We start from the raw sequence: 20,114 nt of genomic DNA on the forward strand, positions 1-20,114 counted from the left end.
GTACTTGATTTTCTGGGGCACAATTGTGAATGGAATTGTTTTCTTCATATCACTTTCTTCTCTTTCACTATTTGCATATAGGAAAGCCATGGATTTTTGGGTATTGATTTTATAGCCTGCCACTTTACTATACAAGCCTTTAATAGGTGATTTTTAAGGACAGGTTTGCCTTTCATTCCCCACCCCCAATTTCAGAGTGAAGCCTAATTGCTAATTGAGGGGAAATTGCAGTTAAATGAGGTTTCAAGATGGAGTTTTACTCTAATAAAACTGATGTCTTTATAAAAAGTGAACAAGACACTAAGTAAACATGTTCACAGAGAAAAGGCTACATAAAATACAAAGAGAAAAACCCTGTCAGTAGCCAAGGGAACTGACCAGGTATCTTCATCTTGTATTCCCAGTCTCCATAATAAAGTGTTTTTGTTGTCCAGGTCACTTTATCAGAGATATTTTAAGGAGCCTATTACAGCAATGGTGTGCTTTTGATTTTAAATTTGAATGATCCTTGGTAGATATTTAGAAAACAATGACATTGCTTACATGCATAATTTTGTCATTGATATCATTAATATTAAGGCAAGATTTTGTTGTTGTTTTTCATTGTATAGGGATTTCTACATAGGGACTTTTATCATCTGAAATGTAGTTGTTGTTTTCTGTAAAAATTAAGCACACTGAAGGGTGTATGTTCACAGACTCTCCAGGCGGCTCTCTCTCACCAGCGTCTGGTGCCCTCGAGCCTCTGTGTATGGGCTGGACCTGAACGGAGGTTGGCGATGGGCAGGCAAATAGGGAGAAGAGAAAAAATAATATTTACAAGTGAACAGAGCACAAAGAAAGAAGTTACAAATAAACACAGAGGAATAGGAGTACTGTGATAGGAGCAACTCAATAAACCTAAACTACTTGAGGCTATGCAGGAAGAACAAAACAGTGTTATCCTACTGTGTTTGGCAATAGTTAACTTTAAATTTTTTTCCCTGACTTTTCATAGGAATACTAATACCATAAGAGTGATAAAAGAAGATACTCTTGTGTTTGGGGGGAGGGGGATCATCAAGTTTCTCATGTTAAATAGGGTTTTAGCTACATTTTTAACTGTCCAAAGTTAATGGATATTATAACACTTTTCTCTTTTTATTAAAATTTACCTCTATATTTACTACTAAAAAGTGATGGTAGTTGACTCTGTGAAATATTTTACCTACATACAAGTTTAACAGTCATCCGTTATTTCTGTTTATAGTGCTTTTAGGATGTTTGCATTGTATTCTGTGCCTTGCTTTACATTTATATCTTTCTGCTTCCATTATTCATCTGCTTATATATGTTCCCTACTTTTAGTATACATTCTTATAACATTCATTATAGTGATTTTACCAACCCCCAACCCCATATGATCATTCTAAACTTGTTTCATATTTCAGTCTGTGTCTGATTATTTCTAGAAGACCGTGGTATTATGTGCCATATATTTTGTTCTTGGAATTGAAAAAAAATGGATATGATATATTGGGTATCAGAAATTAAGATAAATTCAGGTGCTTAATGTGAAGGGTTTATATTTGTCTTTTGTGTTTTTTATATGGCTGTATGCTGAACTATATAAAATATATGTTTAATATTTGCTAAAAATGTGGGTACCAGAAACTTCTTTTCCTTCATTTGTATTTTTCTTAGTCTCCTTAGGAAAACCTCTTTGGGTTTTCCTAAAATTAAAAAAATTCTATATTTTTATCAGTTTATTTAATTTATTATGCACTCATTTACCTGGAGCTGGCTCATATTAAGGTGTTGGAGAAGGGATGCATTTTAATGTCTTAAATTTAAATTTCAGTTTTAAGTTGATCAGAATCAATGCTACAGAAAATGTATTAGGTAAATATTTACTTTGGCTGTGAGTTAAAGAATTTTCAGAGAATTTGTTTGTAGAGGTCCCACAACAATTCTCTATCCTTGAAAATATATGCTTGTTGTAAACATGAAATATGAGCGAACTGAGTTATGTAAAGTTCTGAAATGTATATGTAAAAAAGAAAACTTCTGAAGTAAATAGACTAACAATAACGGAACCTACACAGAATTACCCTTGAAAACTATTTTCTACCTTATATTGCTTAATCTGTTATACTAATTCTAAATTATCTTGCTATTCTCTAAATGCTTATGTTAGAAAGCTCTTGGACCAGGTGATACTATTAACTAAGGATAGTATTAACTATCCTTATAACTAGATTTTGAAATATCTTTCTTTTTTAGGAAGTAGGGGAAAAAAGATTAAAGGTCTCAAGAAATTTAACACCAAGCATTTTACCATTCCTATTTTATGATACCCTACTGTCAAGTCCGGTTACCATACTTGACTCCATCTTCTATGAGTTAAAGTTTTCTCTATGAGAGTTTTGTTTATGTGCAGCTTAGATAAGTTTAGCTTAGTTTTGTGTATAGGGATATATGTTGGCAGGAGTTACAGTAGAATAAAGAGAGCATATTTTTCTTTGTCCAGTAAAATATAGTATATAGTAAAGTCTCAGGCTTTACAAAGTTTCTTATAATGTATCTTCATTTTTAATTTTTATCATTTTTTATCCAAATAACATGATGAACAGTTTCTATATCTCAAGTTCAGTTATAAACAAATTATCATATATATACCTAAGCTTTTCATTTTGCTACTGTTTATCTGTATCAACAGATAGGTATCAGTTCCTGCCTTCATCTTATCTACATATGTGTGTGAACATAATGTGTATATACATATGTATACATACTCCCTCTTATCTATATACATGTGCATGTACATGATGTGTATGTGCATAGGTATACATATAAATAAATATATGTATATAATCATATTTATATGCCAGTAGATTTATACAGAGAAACAAATTACTAGATAGAGCTATGAAATTTCTAGGATTAGAGAGGTATAATTTATTTCCTTAAGTGAATACATTAAATAAGGAAAGATTATTGGCTCATAAAATAATCCATAATCTTAAAAATAAGACAACTGAGGAAATATGGCAATGAGCATCTTATTGTCCAAACTTGTACATTGATTAAATATTTTATTTAAGTATTCCTATTGACTTCTAAATGAGAACTAAGACCTTCTACATTAGAATACAACTGGAAGAGGGAAAGCAAAAAGAATGGTGGTAATGAGATTCCAAAAACAGAATTTTGCTACCAGTTAAAAAGAAAAGAAACTAATTTAAAAGACATTATAGGTACCAGAGGAAACAAGAAAAAGTAAATTAGGATATCGGCCCAAAGCAAGAGACTCATCAGCTTGATAGATCAAGAGGATGGAAGGATGTGTGCCTGCGTGGTGCCTGATACACTGGAAGACCTAGGACTTGCCCTTGCTCTATTGACACCAGAAGATATCATCTTACATCATCCTCTATTTTTTCTCTTTTTTAATTATTTTATTTTATAAAGTAGTTCATAATAGTTGATTACATTTAATAATCAAACAAATATCCCACCACCGTTGTACTTTCTCACCATCATATTTCAGATGTTTCCATTCTGAACCCCAACACCTGCCCCAAAACAGAACCAAAATAATTTATTTTGTATTGTTTGTTATGAAACACCACTGAAAATGCTATGAAAAGTTTCTTTAGAGGAAAGAATGTGTGAAGATTGTTGTATTTCACCCAGGGGCCAGTAAGTCCTTCTATAAGATCACTAATATATTGTTAAAGATTGAGCCTTATGTGCTTCTACATGTTTATACCTGTAAAAATAATATTTCCCTCTAAGATTGGTTGTTTCCCACTTTAAAACCCCATAAAATTAGTGTGGTACTCTTGAAGTATGGGTGATGTGAGGTACGAATTGTCATGTGGTCCAGGAATAGGGTCACTCATGGGTGAGGCTCAGCCAGAGTGTGAGGATAGCGGCCATGAGCATAGTGGAAGTTCTGGAGGTTTTAGGCTGTTGGGGCTGGGTCTCTTGGGGGTGGGAAGAGGTCTCAACCAACCCCCTCTGGGGTGCCCCAAATGAAACAATCTTGCACGGGGTCCAGCAACACGATCATGGCATGTGTCATGTTCTCTCCTCTACTAGTTTTAACATTAAAAAAAATGCTCACTCACCCACCTTCGTTACAAAGGTATGAAAGAAGGCCTCCTTCACAGCTCTTCCTTAGGAAGCCCTTCCATAATCTGAGAATTTCCCTGCCTTCCTTTTTGTTCCCTTTAATAAAATCTGTTCTAAATCCTACAATTTGCTCTCCTGTCTCTTGCTTTCCATTTCTCTGCTTGAGGATGAGAATCTGAATTATCTCCAACTGCCATAATAGACAGAAATAGGACAACTACTATACTGCAGTTGACACTTAAATGATTTCCTTTTTTTTTTCTTTTGCTCTACAAGATACAATCTTTACTAACTCTGTTCTTTGAATTTAGTGGGCAATTTTTCTTGCATTTGAAAGTGTTTAAGTAGGAGAGCTTCTTGAAATTTATCTGAACAATGTGCGATTTCTATAGCAAACATAGTACTAATATATGTATGTTTAACTATGCTTTATTAATACTAAATAAAGTATTTATATATACATACATATATCACTGTATCACTGTCATCCCGTTGTTCATTGATTTGCTAGAGCAGGTGCCAGTAACATCTCTATTCGTCCCTGTCACATGCTAGTGTAGTCCGATGGCATATCAAGGGTTCTTTCAGGGTCAGGGGAATGAGGACCATCATTGTTACAGGTTTGAGTATATTGAGTACGACACAGGTAGCTTGCCAGGCTCTGCCATGTGGGCAGATACTCTCAGTAGCGAGATAGATAGATAGATAGATAGATAGATAGATAGATAGATAGATAGATAGATCACTGAGAAGAAATTATTTTTTAGAATTGAGTTGATTTTCTCTGTTATTTAAGAAAATAAGATGATAACTTTTTACTGTATACTTTTCCACTAAACAATAATGTAGTATTAAGTCATTGTGTATTATTGCATTTATAAGCCTTTTCTATTTGCTTTAAAAGTTTCCCACCCCCACACCCCAACACGCAGAGACACACACGCATACACACACACACACACACACACACACATACACACACACCTTCCCTACATCTATCATTCTTCAGTGGCTACTTCTAATTCAGAGTTGACTTCTGAAGTTGCACATAGGACAATGATGTGCTAAGACATGAGCATAGACTTCCTCCATGCAGAGGCTGCATTTAGCCCATTGAACTGTTGCTCTAGCTCTATTTTAGCTTTTTGCTATTTGCATATTAATAATGATAATGATATAAATATTACAAGTACATTTCCCAATGCACATATACAAATAATGAAGTTAAAAAGAAATTGATCATTTTTGAAGTAGTCAAAAGGCATGAGGAACACCCTTCCTTTGAGATACAAATTCTGAACTCTTTTGAGATGAGAAACTGAGAATCTCAGATGCAGATGCAGATGCAGATGCAGAAAGCAAAACTCCACCCAGAAAAGGGTGAACCCTCAACAGAAAAGGACAATCTATAGAACTGATAAGACTATCAAAGGACCAGAAAGAACCCAAGATTTTCCCTGAAGCAATATCCAGATTAATTTTTAATGTATGAGGAGAATTCCAGGCCAAGTCACTTTGAAAAAAATGTATATAACTTCTCCTATAAGGCATTCTTTTTAGTTTTATTTTTTAACACTTTTATTGAAGCATCAGAATTTGCAATACTGTTAACTATACTTTCCATACATAGATCACTACAAGACCACATTCATCACCAGAGTGTCTACATCACACGCCAGTATCCCAAGAGTCCTTCCAGATGCCCTAACTTTCTCTATGTTCCAATGACTGTGGTGATTTGTTATTCCTTTACTATAATTTTTATATCACACTTATGAAAGAAATCTTTTAAAATCCATGGTGGAGATAGACACATCCATACACACATAGATGACTAAAGCTAAACTAAAATTTCACAAGATTGAAAATCAATGATAAGTTGAAAAATACATTTTTTCAAAAAAAAATTGAGATTTTTTTCTTTGATGTATGTAAATAATTAAAAAAAATAAATGGGAACAATTTTATGCTTATACATTTAAAACAAGAATGAAATATATAAACCCCACAAATATATACTTTAGTAAGAGTGTAGAGATAATTAGGAAAAGTTTAAAGGAAAATATTAATAGGCCTATAAAAGTACAAAATCTTTTATTCCCTTTTTTGTCCTAAAAAGAAAATATAAGCTTTATTTTAGAAAATGTATCTAGATAATTCTTAAATATCTGCATTCACAAGTGAAATATTGTCATAAAAATTTCTAGGTACAAAAAACAACTTGAATAGACATAAAACATACAGTATACATTAATTTATAATTTTAAAAGTATAAAATACCTAAAGACTTTTATACTGATATGTACAGAATATACAGGCTAGGAATAAACAGATCTTTCTAAATTTTGTTAAAGGCAAACATAAAGAGTCATGAGTGAAAGCCCTACTCGATAGCAAAGTGCTGAGAAGTTTTCTTAAAGAAGCATCTTCAATGGTTCTTGCAAAACTGATTTCAAGACTATGAATTTTTAAAGCTGTTTCTATGAAGCTCTGTGTTATTCTTCCAGCTGAGAATGATAATCTAGATAGATAGAGTATTCTTAGTGAGGTGTTCATTTCATTGACTGTTCTGTCTCATATCTCTCCATTCTCTTCTTAATTTATAGAATCTCCTTTGATACATCTGTAGTGAATATTATGGGCTCTCCATATTTATAAATTCCTTTTTTTATTTTGCCTCTTTAAACATTCTGTTTCTCTCTTTGGATTTTGACATTCTCTGATTTTTTCCACTTTGGAGAAATGCTCTCTATGCTCTCTCTTAAGCATATATCTCTTTCTTTCTTACACTTCTTTAAGTAAATTTCTTTCAATAAAACTAGTTTGCTTTACTAATATATGTATATATACACGCATATATATACATATATAAATATACATAAAGTAAAGTAAAAGTAAAGTAAAGGCCCTCCCGTTGATCATCGGATTTGCTCGAGCGGGCCCAGTAACGTCTCCATTGGAGACTTTGTTGTTACTGTGTCTGGCATATCGAATACTCTCGGTAGCTTGCCGGGCTCTCCAAGAGGGGCGGAGGAATCGAACTCGGGTCGGCCATGTTGGCTGCGTGCAAGGCAGACGCCCTACCCGCTGTGCTATCGCTCCAGCCAACAAACTTAATTTTTTTGTTTTTCAAGATTCCATGATCTTTATTAAAAATGGAAATAAAGAAAAAATAGTTAAAATACTTTTTAGTTAATATATGCAAAACTATCTTTCTCTTTTTATTTCTCTTTCTCTATCTATCTCTATCTCTCTCTGTTTTGGGGTCACAAACATCATGCCCAGGGTTTATTCTTGACTTTATATCCAGGGATCAATCCTGGCTGTGCTCAAGGAGCCAAATGCTGGCACGATAGAATCCTAATCACTTCTATACAAGGTAAATACCTTACGCCTTACTCTACCTCTCTTCTAAATCATTCTCTTTACCACCTTGGGGCCAAAAAAATGCTACTGGGTGTAAAAGGTTTACTCTGTGCCCAGTCAACCCGCGTTCCATCCATCCCGCACCACATATAATCCCTTGAGCACCACCGAGAGTGATACATCCCTGAATACAAAACCAGGAGTAAAGCCAGGACAAAATGAGATGCAACCCAAATCCCCTCCCAAAGAAAACAAAGAAATGAAAGTTTTAAAAACCCTACCATACCAGGAGTTTTTTATTATATTTGTTCATTTGTGCCTAGAAATTTATAGAAATTTATAATATATAAATATTATATATACTTATTTACAGGTATTCATATATGTTGTTTGGGGGCTTGTAGATATATATATATATATACATATATATATATATATAGAGAGAGAGAGAGAGAGAGAGATACACAGACAAACACACATGTAAAATAGGCACTACCACTTACATTTATTAAATGTCCACATAAAATGGACTATTTAATAATATATTGAATGGTATAGGGCTGGAGCAATAACACAGCAGTAGGGCGTTTGCCTTGTCCTCAGCTAGCCCTGCTGAGCCCCGTTTGATTTCTCCGCCCCTCTCTGAGAGCCTGCAAGTTACCAAGAGTATCTTGCCCGCGCAGCAAAGCTATCCGTGACATATTTAATATGCCAAACACAGTAACAACAAGTCTCAAAATGGAGACGTTACTGGACCCACTTGAGCAAATCCATGAACAACAGGAGGACAGTGACAATTGAATAGTATATAGATTTATTTTAAAATTTATAATAGATTTTTTTATATCCAATATTTTGGTTTTGGGGTTACACCTCCTGGAGTTGAAGACTTACTTCTGGCTCTGTGCTCAGGGATTACTTCTGCCAGTGCTCAGAGGACTATATGTGGTGCTGAGGAACGAATCAGTCTCAACTGCTTGCATGGCAAGCACCTTAACCCTTGTACTAGCTCTCTGACCCTATTTGAGACTTCAGTTACAAAATTTTGTTTTATACTTTAAGTTAGACTTACTGTTACCTAATAATGATTTAAAAGCTATGGCATTCAGTGTTTTTTAATATCTTTAAATTGAGCTCATATCTCATTTTATATTTCTTAGAGAATTTTCTTTGTGACATTCATATTGAGGGCCTAAAACATTTTGTGACAATATATTATCTTTATTATAAATTGAAAATTAAGAACTTATATGCAGATATTCAATTTATAAAGTTGAGATGCTCTCACTTCAAGACCAAATCAGATAAAGTTAAGGCATAAAGAGAGCAGTGCACCAAATATGGCTTCATGATTCCCTTTTACAGCTCTTTATATTGTAATTTTCCATGTAAATATTTTGAATGTGATATATGAAAGTGAATGATTTATTAACAACACAAATCAAATTGCACATCCAAAAAAGTATTTTTCTCTGAGTTTGACTGAAATGTTAACCATATACTGTCCCTTCTCTTTGAAATATGCTTTATAAGAGAGAAACTCACTACTACTAATAGTAATACTATGCAACACTGTCTCCTTTTTTTGTAGATAAAAGCAGTGATAATTAAGTTTAAGTTGTTCATCACCTCCCTTTATGTGTGCCTGCTTCTCAAACACCCATTATTGGTTAACTGCTTAATGCTGGAGGATGGGAAATCCTGACACCCTGTAACAACTCATTAGCATGAACAGCTGGAGCCTGAAATGTAAGGTACCATAGGGACTAATTACCTGAAAAGATTTAAATAGCAAACACCTACCAGAATCTTTTTCACAGAAAGCAAAGCTCTGTTAACCCATGTATAAAGCCCCAGTCTGCCTAAAACTAATATGTATTTGAAATTTAAATGTTTTAAAGTCACTCCCTTGTAATGCTGCTCTGTGACAAAATCTATCCAAACCATTTACTTCATGTGCACTGTTATCCCTGGTATTAAAAGCTTAACCTGGCTAGTTTATTTGATGTGACAGATCTCAGGAATGTATGTCAGGGGATACCACAGAGATATACATGCATTTTCTCATCTCTTCTTTTGTGAGTCGAAAGAAAGCCATCTGAATGTATTTGACTATAAGATAATAAGTATTTGTGAGTTAAATTTGAACCAGAGATCTGATCTCAGGGGCTCCTTCTCCAGGATTCTGTGTAGCCTAGGAACGTAGACAATAATTTTGCGTATATTTTTTTCCAGGTGGAATAAAAACTATATGTGCGTATTTTCAGGAGTAGATTTTTCTTACATTGCAGACATCGCAAAGTTGTAAGAAGAACCCAAGTATTTAAGGACCACACATGTGTACTTTGTTACTTGAAGTTATAAGACAAATTACCTGAGTTGGGGTCGGAGAGATAGTACATTAGGTATGCTACTTGCCTTGTTATACAGTCAACCCAGGTTTAATCCCTGGCATCCCATATGGCCCCTGAACCCCATCAGGAGTGATATCCCTGAGTACAGAGCCATGAGTAAGCCCTAAGCACTGCTGGATCCTAAGCAATCTGAGAGAAAAAATGTTTTAAATAACCTGAATTTTCATAAAAGGAATTATAAAAAGGACAAAATAAAATCATGAGCTAATCTGATGGAAATGAGAATGGAAATTTTATTAATCCCATACAATACAATTAACCAATTCAAGTCAATGGACCAATGAAAAAATATTTTTTAGCTATGTATGCTAATGCATTGCCTTGAATGAATGAATTTCTTTTTTGTCTAATATAAACGGATATTCTTATACAATTTACTAAATTTCTTCTAATATTTTACTATATTTATGAATATTTATATCCTAATTGTTTATATTAAGATATAAATGAATTGCAATATGGCACTTCAATTTGTGACTTTGTATGGTAAAACTCTAAAAAAAATTCCATGCGAAAATATTTTTCTCTTTTCAAAAGGTAAAAAACATAAAAATTGTATACTGTACCTATAATTTCTCCCTACTCTAATCAGCATTCTATATCTTAAAATTCAATACTTTAATTAATCACTGTTCCTCTGATGAAAATCTACCTTGCTTTCGAAGACAGGTAATATTCTGTGACAACAACTGTGCAGCACATTTAAAAATAAGTTTAAAAAGCATTGGAAGTTACCGATAACAACATTGAAACCAAATTAATTTAATTTGAATCTAGGAGTTTCAGATTATCTGGTAGCATATAAGAAATATGAATTATAACTGTAGTATTACATTATATTTTTCTTTTAAAACTTCAAATTTATTGTTTTACCTAAACCATTCTGACCACTAATCTTGTTACTGTTTAAATCACAAGACAACAATGTAGTTGCTTTACCAAAGCTGAACTCTAATGGAGAAATACAAAAACCACAAAGTAGAAAAAATGTATTAAATGGCATCATGAAGTAAAGTTTCATGACAAACATTTGTAGACTTCCACTGAAGAAAACTGATATTTAGTAGATATTTGCATTTGATGTTGGAGACATTTTTATGAGCATAGAGACAGAGAAGATAGCAATTTTATTGCCATCTAAATTTCTTACCTGAGACATTACCTGGATAACATGTGCAGTGTGGCTTGCAGTTAAAACATGTAAATACATCTATAGAGAAACTTTGTAACTCTTTGAGTTATGTGACTTTGAATGAAGGGCTTTTTATTATTTTAATCACTGTCACTGTCACTGTCATCCCATTGTTCATCAATTTGCTCAAGTGAGCATCAGTAATGTCTCCATTCATTCCTGTCATAATATTATTTTAATATTTGCATTAGTCATTAATACTTTAAATATGGATTAATTCATTATATTTTGTATTTTCCACTATTTCACAATATGAGTGTATATACATATATATGTAGATATACAGTTTATAATGTAATGTACAAAGTCCATATTTGAGATATAAAGAATTTTAGGAGAATGTATGAGCGTTAATTTTTAAGTCAATTTAGCTGTAACTCATTGCTCTAGAAATTGATCAAACAATATTCTGGATGTTCCTGTTGTTGCAGTCAGAGAGATGTTGGGGTTAGGAGAGGATGTGGGGTGTAGAGGAGTGAGGCTGGTAATATATATTGAGACAAACATTGTCTGGAAGCTAAACCATCCCACAAGAATGAAGGTTGTGAGAAGCAGGTTTTATTTGAGGAGTCCAGCCCTGAAATGCAGAATTCCAGGTCCAAATATGAAGAATTCCAGGCCCAAAGCATTGCTTGACCCCTTGGAAGGAGAGGCTCCACCTTTGGAACAAAAGCCAAGTAGGATTCTTCCCAGGAATGAAAGGATGGTTTAACACTTTCAACTCAATCTGCATAATGCAACATATCAATAATAGAAAATATAAAAACCATAATCATATCAATAGATGCAGAGTAAGTATTTCACAAGATCCAGCACCTGTTCATGATAAAAAAAAAAGAACTCAACAAAATGAGAATTGGAAGATCTGTCCTCAGTTTAGTCAAAGCTGTCTACCACAAGCCCATAGCAAGTATTATTCTCAATGGGGAGAAACTAAAAGCCTTCCCTCTAAGATCAAGAAGAACCAGTGCTTGTGTGAATATGGGGAGAAAGAGTCTCTCTTTCATTGTTAGTGAGAATGCTGACTGGTCCAGCCTTTCTGGAAAACAATACGGGCGTTTGTAAAAAATCTAGAAATTGAGCTTCCATATGACCAAGCAATACCACTTCTGGGAATATATCCCTAGGATGCAAAAAAGCACAGTAGAAATGACATCTGCACCTGTATGTTCATTGCAGCTCTGTTCATAATAGCCAGAATTTTAAAACAACCCAGGTATCTGAGGATAGACAACTGGTTAAAGAAACTTTGGTACATCTACGCAATGGAATACTATGCAGCTGTTAGGAAAGATGAAGTCGGGAAATTTGCTTGTAAGTGCATGGACCTGCAGTGTATCATGCTATGTGAAATAAGTCAGAAAGAGAGGGACAGACATAGAATGGTTGCACTCATTTCTGGAATATAAAATAACATAATATGAGACTAGCATCCAAGGACAGCAGAGACAAAGGCCAGTAATAAAGCTCCATGATTGGAAGTCTGCCTTCTGAGCTGAGGAAGAAGGCAGCTGGAATAGAGAAGGGATCACTAAGTCAATGATGGTGGGAGGGATCACTTGAGATATGTGTGCTGAAAGTAGGTTAAGAATCAAACATGATGGCCAGTCAGTATCTGTATTGAAAACCATAATGCCCAAAAGTAGAGAGAGACTAAGAGGGAAATTGTCTTCCATAAAGGCAGGGAGAGGAGTGGGATAGGGAGGAGAGATACTGGGGACACTGGTAGTGGAAATTGTTCACTGGTAGATGGATATGTGTTCTATCATTGTATGACTGAAACTCAAGATGAAAGCTTTGTAACTGTATCTCACAGTGATTCAGTTAAAAAAAAGAATAATATTAAAACAACAATAACAACAACAAAAAATCCAGTCAACAACTCCAGTCTCTTCCCTTGTCAGCAACCATAGCAATAGACTTTGGGGGATAGTTTGGGAAAACTGTATATAAATTAACTTGGCAGAGGATATGACCCTCACTTCCCTATTTTGGGAAGTAGCCTGCACTGGGGAGGGGATGTGCACTTCTTTATTTTAAGGCTTATATCTCGTACTTTGGGGATTTCAGTGCTCCTCTTCATGGGTTGTGCATTTGCTTTTTACTTCTCCGGAGAAGCCTGTATTCTCTTTTGAACACTAATGCTGTTTCCCCTTTCCCTCATTTCCCAAATAAACTTATTGCACTTTTTATTTTCTCTGAAATTATTTTTCTGTGAGGGAAGTTTTAAAGAAGCTGAATAAAGTTTAAGACTGATGCTCTTTTCCTGAAAGGAACAATTTCTCACTCCAGTCTGGGTTTCATATTTCCCTGAGAACTCAGTGTTCGGGATCATTTCCCGCACCTGGAAGATTAAGTAGGACACTGGTGCTGTTGGATGACCAATCCATGGTGTTGGTGAGAAGTAAGGTCTGCTCTGGGAAGGTGAGGGTGGTACTCAGTGCTGACTCAGTTCTCAACTACCTGGGCCACTTCCCTGGATGGCTGAGGTGGGTTGAAAAGGAGGCAGTTCACGCCTTCTCAAGGGTTCCACCTTTGGCCTCCCACTTCACAATAACCACCCGGCAACTTTGACTTTTTTGGGTGGGTGAGAGTTATGTTTCAAGGTCCCACCACCGTAGTACTGTAGCACTGTCCTCCCATTATTCATCGTTTTTCTTGAATGGGCACTAGTAACATCTCTGTTGTGAGACTTGTTGTTACTGTTTTTGGCATATTGAATATGTCATGGGTAGCTTGCCAGGCTTTGCCAATCAAGCGTGATACTCTTGGTAGCGCAGTAGCTTGCCAGTTCTCTGAGAGGGGCAGAGGAATCAAACTGGGGCCGGCCCGGATCATCCGCCTTCAAAGCAAATGTCCTACCCACTGTGCTATCACTCCAGCCCACGTTCCCACCACAACATAATTTTTTTATTAAAGAAAAATATTTAAATAGATGAACTCTGTCTGAGTTAAGCAAACTATTACTCCATAATGTGGGTGAGCCTCATCTATATATAGTTTGTTGAAAGTTTGAGTAAAAGTGATCTCCAATGAAAGAATGAATTCTGTGACTATATTGAATCAGAGTCAGACTGCAATTCATTCTTGCGTTTCAAAAATGCCACTGCCAGTGTTACATCGAAGGTCTCATAGTCCTATAATAGAAGATCTCTCTCTCTTTCTCTCCTCACCCCCTCTCTCTTTCTCAACCCCTCTCCCTCTCTTCCAAGATATGAATGATCTATGTATATATAAGTATAAATCTATGTATATATTTCCTGTGGTTTCAGGTTCCCAGAAAACCATTACTAATACATGAATACATTTTTACTCACACTTGTTCAAAACCATTTTATCTTACCAGAATTTCTGTATCAAAATTTATGCTATGTTAATACGAGTGGAAAAAATGTGGGTGAGGCATATGTTTGGGCCATGTCTGGATAAACTCAGGGCTTACTCCTGGCTCTGCACTTAAGGATCATTCCTTGTTGGCTTATGGGACCATATGAAGTGCTGGGAATCAAACCTTGCTCTGCCATGTGCAAAAGCAAGCCTTAACTGTTGTACTATCTCTGTGGTAATAGAATAGAATATAGTTTTTATATTACAGTGTAATAGAATCATACCATTAAAATCTGTATATACTTGCTGCATACTTCCTATTGATCTAATTAAAGAGAAAACTTAATGTCTCTTGAGAACAGTACATGAATATAACTAAAATAATATGATGTGGTAAAAAATAAAATCCAAAAATGGGAATTTTAGGGTAAGTAAATGGCTGACTGTAAGTATGTGACTAGCAGGTGATATTTAGGTAGAATTAGCACAAGTGTGATAGTTGGACTGCTACAAAGCTTAGAACTGCATTAATCCATCTGAGAATTTGTAATATAAAAGAAAATGAGAACAGCAAAAATACCTAAACTATTTATTTACAAAATTTTAAAACAAAAATCAAGAGTAGATATTATATAAAATAAAAACGCTTCATGATAATTCTTGAGTACAAAAACTGAAAACCATAATATATCCATATTTAAATATGAGGTTAAGCAACAACAAAATATTTTAGATAACTCGAATTCTTTCATTTATAGCAATACTTTATATAATGATGCATTTTATATTTTAAAAGTTTTGAACCATCTGATTTTCACTCATTCTTACCATTAATTTCGTACCTCTTAATATGCCTATCATTTGGAATAAGACAAAGATTCAGTTCCACCAGAAAAATGGATATAACTTAGTAGCATATAAAGAAAAATATATATAAGCTTATGTGTATATACATTTATATATGTATATGTGTATATGTATGCATGTACATATGTACATATGTATACACACACACACACACACACACACACACACACACATATATATATATGCAACCCCGGCAGCCACAGATCTCCGGTACCTAGCCACAGCCACGTTCAAGGTCACTCTCCACATGCTCAGACAAGCCCCACACATGAAGGAACCTGCAGAGGAACCCAGGTGTGCGGGACCTGGGGCTAGATCTCCAAGCCTGCTCAGATCGGGACTGGGCCTCCTCCACCCAGATCTCTCATTTTCCAGTAGCTAGGCAGTCACCCACAAACTGCCCCTGACATCATGAAATCCCATCAATGGCCAAGATCCAGGGTCTATAAAACAAAGTTACAGAACACGCACAACCTCTTATACTCTAGGTCTCCTTCTTGGAGAGCCTGGCAAGCTACCGAGAGTATCCTGCCCACACCGCAGGGCCTCGCAAGCTCCTGTGGTGTAGTCGATGTGCCAAAAACAGTAACAATGATGTGTCTCATTCCCCTGATCCTGAACGAGCCTCCATTGCAGCACCGTTGGGTAAGACGAATAAGGAGAAGCTAAAATCTCAAGACTAGGATGAATGCAGACATTCGTTACTGGTGCCTGCTCTTGTAAATCAATGAAAACAGGATGACAGTGATACAGTGATATACGTATAGGTGTAGATATATGTGTGTACATATGTATAAATGAGTGTATCTATATACATATAGTTTTTAGTAGACTGAGAAAGAAATGAATAGAGAAATATCTTCTTAGAATTTGTCTTACTGTTCCCAAGTTTAATTACTAGAACAGGCAGGAAAATAGCCTGAACTCAGATCAGCGCTTTGGCTAATGTTTTTAATTTTATTTTTTAATCCTTGTATTTAATTTGATCTGTTTTGCACGTGTGAGGCCCTACATTCAATTGCTAGCACTGAAAAAAAAGTCATCATATTATCAATTAAAACTAACACAACATTATTCTGCTTATTTTCTTAATTATTTTTCCTTGTTTGTTTTTAGGGCACACCTATGCTCAGTTCTTACTCCTGACTCTGTTTAGAATAGCTTCTCATGGGACTGGATAACCATGTATGATACAAGAGACTGAACCTGAATCAACTGTGTGAAGGAAAGTGTTCCACCCTCTGTACTATCTTTCTGGTTCTGTTTTTCATAATAAAATGATGTTTTGATAACATTCTAATAATAGGCATTTCTTTAATTTTTTCAACAAAAGAGAAAAACATACATTTATTTCATAACTCTTACTACATTAGATTTCTACTTTTTATTTTAATGCATGCAAGCTACTGAGAGTATCTCACCCACATGGCAAAGCCTGGCACACTACCCATGACAAATTCAATATGCCAAAAACAGTAACAGATCTCACAATTTGTTGGGAGACATTACTGGTGCCTGCTCGAGCAAATCGATGAACAACGGGAAGTCAGTGACAGTGACAGTGATGAATCTAAAATCCAGCCTACATAGTAAGCTATCAAGGGTCTAGAAAGATTGTTTACCAGCAAGGGGCTTGTGATTTGGAAGTCCCTTAGTGGTATATAGAAAGGAACAGAGTAGATCAGGTACGAGTATTTCCTTCCTTCAGTTTGACACATCATTTTCATGCACAGCTCAATTTTCATTGATCGGCAACTAAAACTAAATGCCCAGGACTTATCACTCAATCTTCCATCAGAAATAAGAAAGCAGACTTTCAGTTTAGTTTATTACAGAAGCTAACAGAGCACATTTGAAATACACAGGGCAGGAAGTCAGGAATAGTATCCATAGAGAGAAGTTATTCTGTTTCCATATCCCATCTGTCTGTCTGTGTCTGTCTCTGTCTTTGGCTTTCTGTCTCTTTGTCTTTCTCTTTCTTTTTCAGTCTCTGTCTCTGCCTCTGTCTCTCTCTCTCTTTCTCTCTCTCTCTCTCTGCCTTAGTTCTAGATGTAAACTTTTTCACCATATTACGTCAGGACAAGTCAAATTATCCAGGATAATTTTTATTTAAAATTGTACTGAGAGGCAAATTAATTCCATATCAGCAGTACTTAGATTAATGTGTGCTAAATACCTGAGGATTGTTGTTGACTCAAATTGACCTCAAAATGACATTGTAGAGGAAAATACCAGAAACATAGACACCGCCCACTATGGACCAGATTGATGGAGCCAAAGAATTTACTGTCTCTGTGTAAATATCCCTCAGTCAATAATGATTGAACAATAGTGAAAGGTATCAGAGTTTTCTAGCATCTTACACATACACAGATTGAAACCATAAATTCTTTGCATTCTGAGTGGGACTAACTTCTAGTTTCTTGCACACATAAAATATTGAGAAACTCTTTACTGACACTTTTCCTTTCTTCTTCACACCTCTACCTGGTTCTCCCATAATCCTTTTCCAAAGAAGTTGCTTTTACTAGAAACCACATCCAACTAAACACACAGAAGTCCAATAAAGAACAAAAAGTAATATATCACACTACTGTTGAATAGTCACAACTTCTTGTTTCTTTTAACTTTTCTATAAAATTATACTTAATTTTTGGTGCTGGTCTTAGATAAAAATATAACTTCTTAATATAGAGGCAGAAAATATTATAATATTTGTTTGTGTGTATGTTTGGATTTTGTTGTTGTTGTGAACCACACCCTGTGGTGATGAAGGCCTCACAGATCACACCTGGCAGTTCCTATGGGACTAGATTCCTTGCTAGAACTTGCTCTCTGGTTGGTTGCATGCAAGGCAAATGCCTACCTGCTGTACTATCTTTCCACATTCGAAATATTTTAAATGAAAATATAACATTCTAATGAGAAGATTTATGCTTCATTCCTTGTCTTTCCATGATGATATAATGATGTTGTTATACATATGTTAGACACCATTGTATATTTTCAAGTCTTACACTCCCAATATGTTCTGGGATTGAGGAGTGTAAATATAGCAATATTTATAAGAGAGAATTTGAATATTAAGTAGTTTTATTTTTATTGTCAACACCACATTATCTTATTTATGTAGGTACTTCAGCTGAAATATTCTGCCATCACTACTTACATTTTTTTATTGAATTTCAGGGTAGGAGTAGGAATAGTAACAGAGGTAGGAGTAGGAATAGAGGTTGAGTAATCTGATTTGAGTCTCTAGTAAAAATTTATTTAATTCCAATTTAGTAGGGAATTTCTTTAAAAATCTGCAAATACCTGTTTTTATTCATCTTATTTCAACATGCAATTTTGATTCCTAATATAAATTTAATACCAAGTGCACCTGACTAAAACCATGGCTGATTGCCAGAGATTTTGTTGTGTCATAAAAACTTTGCTTCCCTAAACTTAGTAATTTTCTATCATTTCTGAAAGTTATCCCTGACTCCATTATATGAGTTTTTATAAAATGCAATTTATTGCTATGAATATTATAAAACATTCAAGATATCTTTTTAATTTTACTGTTATTATTGTATATAATAAAGTAAAAATAAGACATTATCACAAAGGTAAGAATATTAAAATAGTGCATGTTCAAGATTATTAAATAATCTCCAGCAAAATGTAACAATTTCTCTGTACTTGGCTATTTAAATTACGATTAGCTTAAAAGACTATTTTATAAATAAATGAAATGTATTTTAGAGGAATTTAATTTGTTCAGTAGATTAGTATTTTTCATATTTGTTTAGAAAAGATTTTTATTAACAATAGATAAGGAAAAGATAAGAAAACCCAGCATGCAGATTTTTTAAAAATTTAAAAGAGTAACTCTATAATCTTTGAAGTATTAAATGCAATTATTATTCTGTATGTGCATATTTTATTAGAATATCATCTCCTGAAAAATAATGGTCTACATTTGAAACTAATTTGATATAACACTGTGCTTGGAATTCACTTTTTTAAAAAGCCTGATACTGTTTCATCTTCATTTTCTAGTGCTCTGGATAGATCAAGACAGTACACAGAGCATCTGCTCTAGGGGTAACTCCTGGGACACTTGTCAAATTGATTGTGTTCAGAAACATTTGAGACAAAGAAAAGAAAGCCTCTTTCACATTGCATTTAAAATGCTCATCAAATTAGGCTATGTGATTTAATACTAAGAAACTTTTCTGGATATTATAGAATTTTTTGCTGGCATATTATTCAATTATCTCATATTTATATCCATTTATATCCAGATGACTGAAATGGGTTTTCACCTGGGATTTGTTTTCATATGTCAAGAAATTATTGAATGAATAAGGAACATATTGATGCAATAATTCTGTTTTCATATAGAGATGCCAGAAGAATGCTAGGAGTTATAAAATCAGTTCCTCACTGTACCTCTGTACCTACTGTATATTTCTAGGGTGTGTGTGTGTGTGTGTGTGTGTGTGTGTGTGTGTGTGCGCATGAATGTGTGTGTGGGTATCCATGTGCGTGTGCATGGTTAAGACATCTGCAGAGACTTAAAATCTCTGATACTTACAAATGTACTCAGTTATTTTTGGAATTAAAAATTCTTATTATGATTTATTATTATTACTTTTTTTCTTTTTGGGTCACACCCAGTAATGCTCAGAGGTTACTCTTGACTCATGCTCTCAGGAATTACTCCTGGCAGTGCTCGGGGGTCTATATGGGATCCTGGAAATCAAACCCATGTCGGCTGCATGCAAGACAAATGTCCTACCCGCTGTGCTATCTCTCCAGTCCCTGGCATTAAAAATTCTTAATCA

The sequence above is a fragment of the Sorex fumeus genome, unplaced genomic scaffold (genome assembly GCF_029834395.1).
Source record: "Sorex fumeus unplaced genomic scaffold, SorFum_2.1 ptg000014l, whole genome shotgun sequence".
Classification (NCBI taxonomy): domain Eukaryota; kingdom Metazoa; phylum Chordata; class Mammalia; order Eulipotyphla; family Soricidae; genus Sorex; species Sorex fumeus.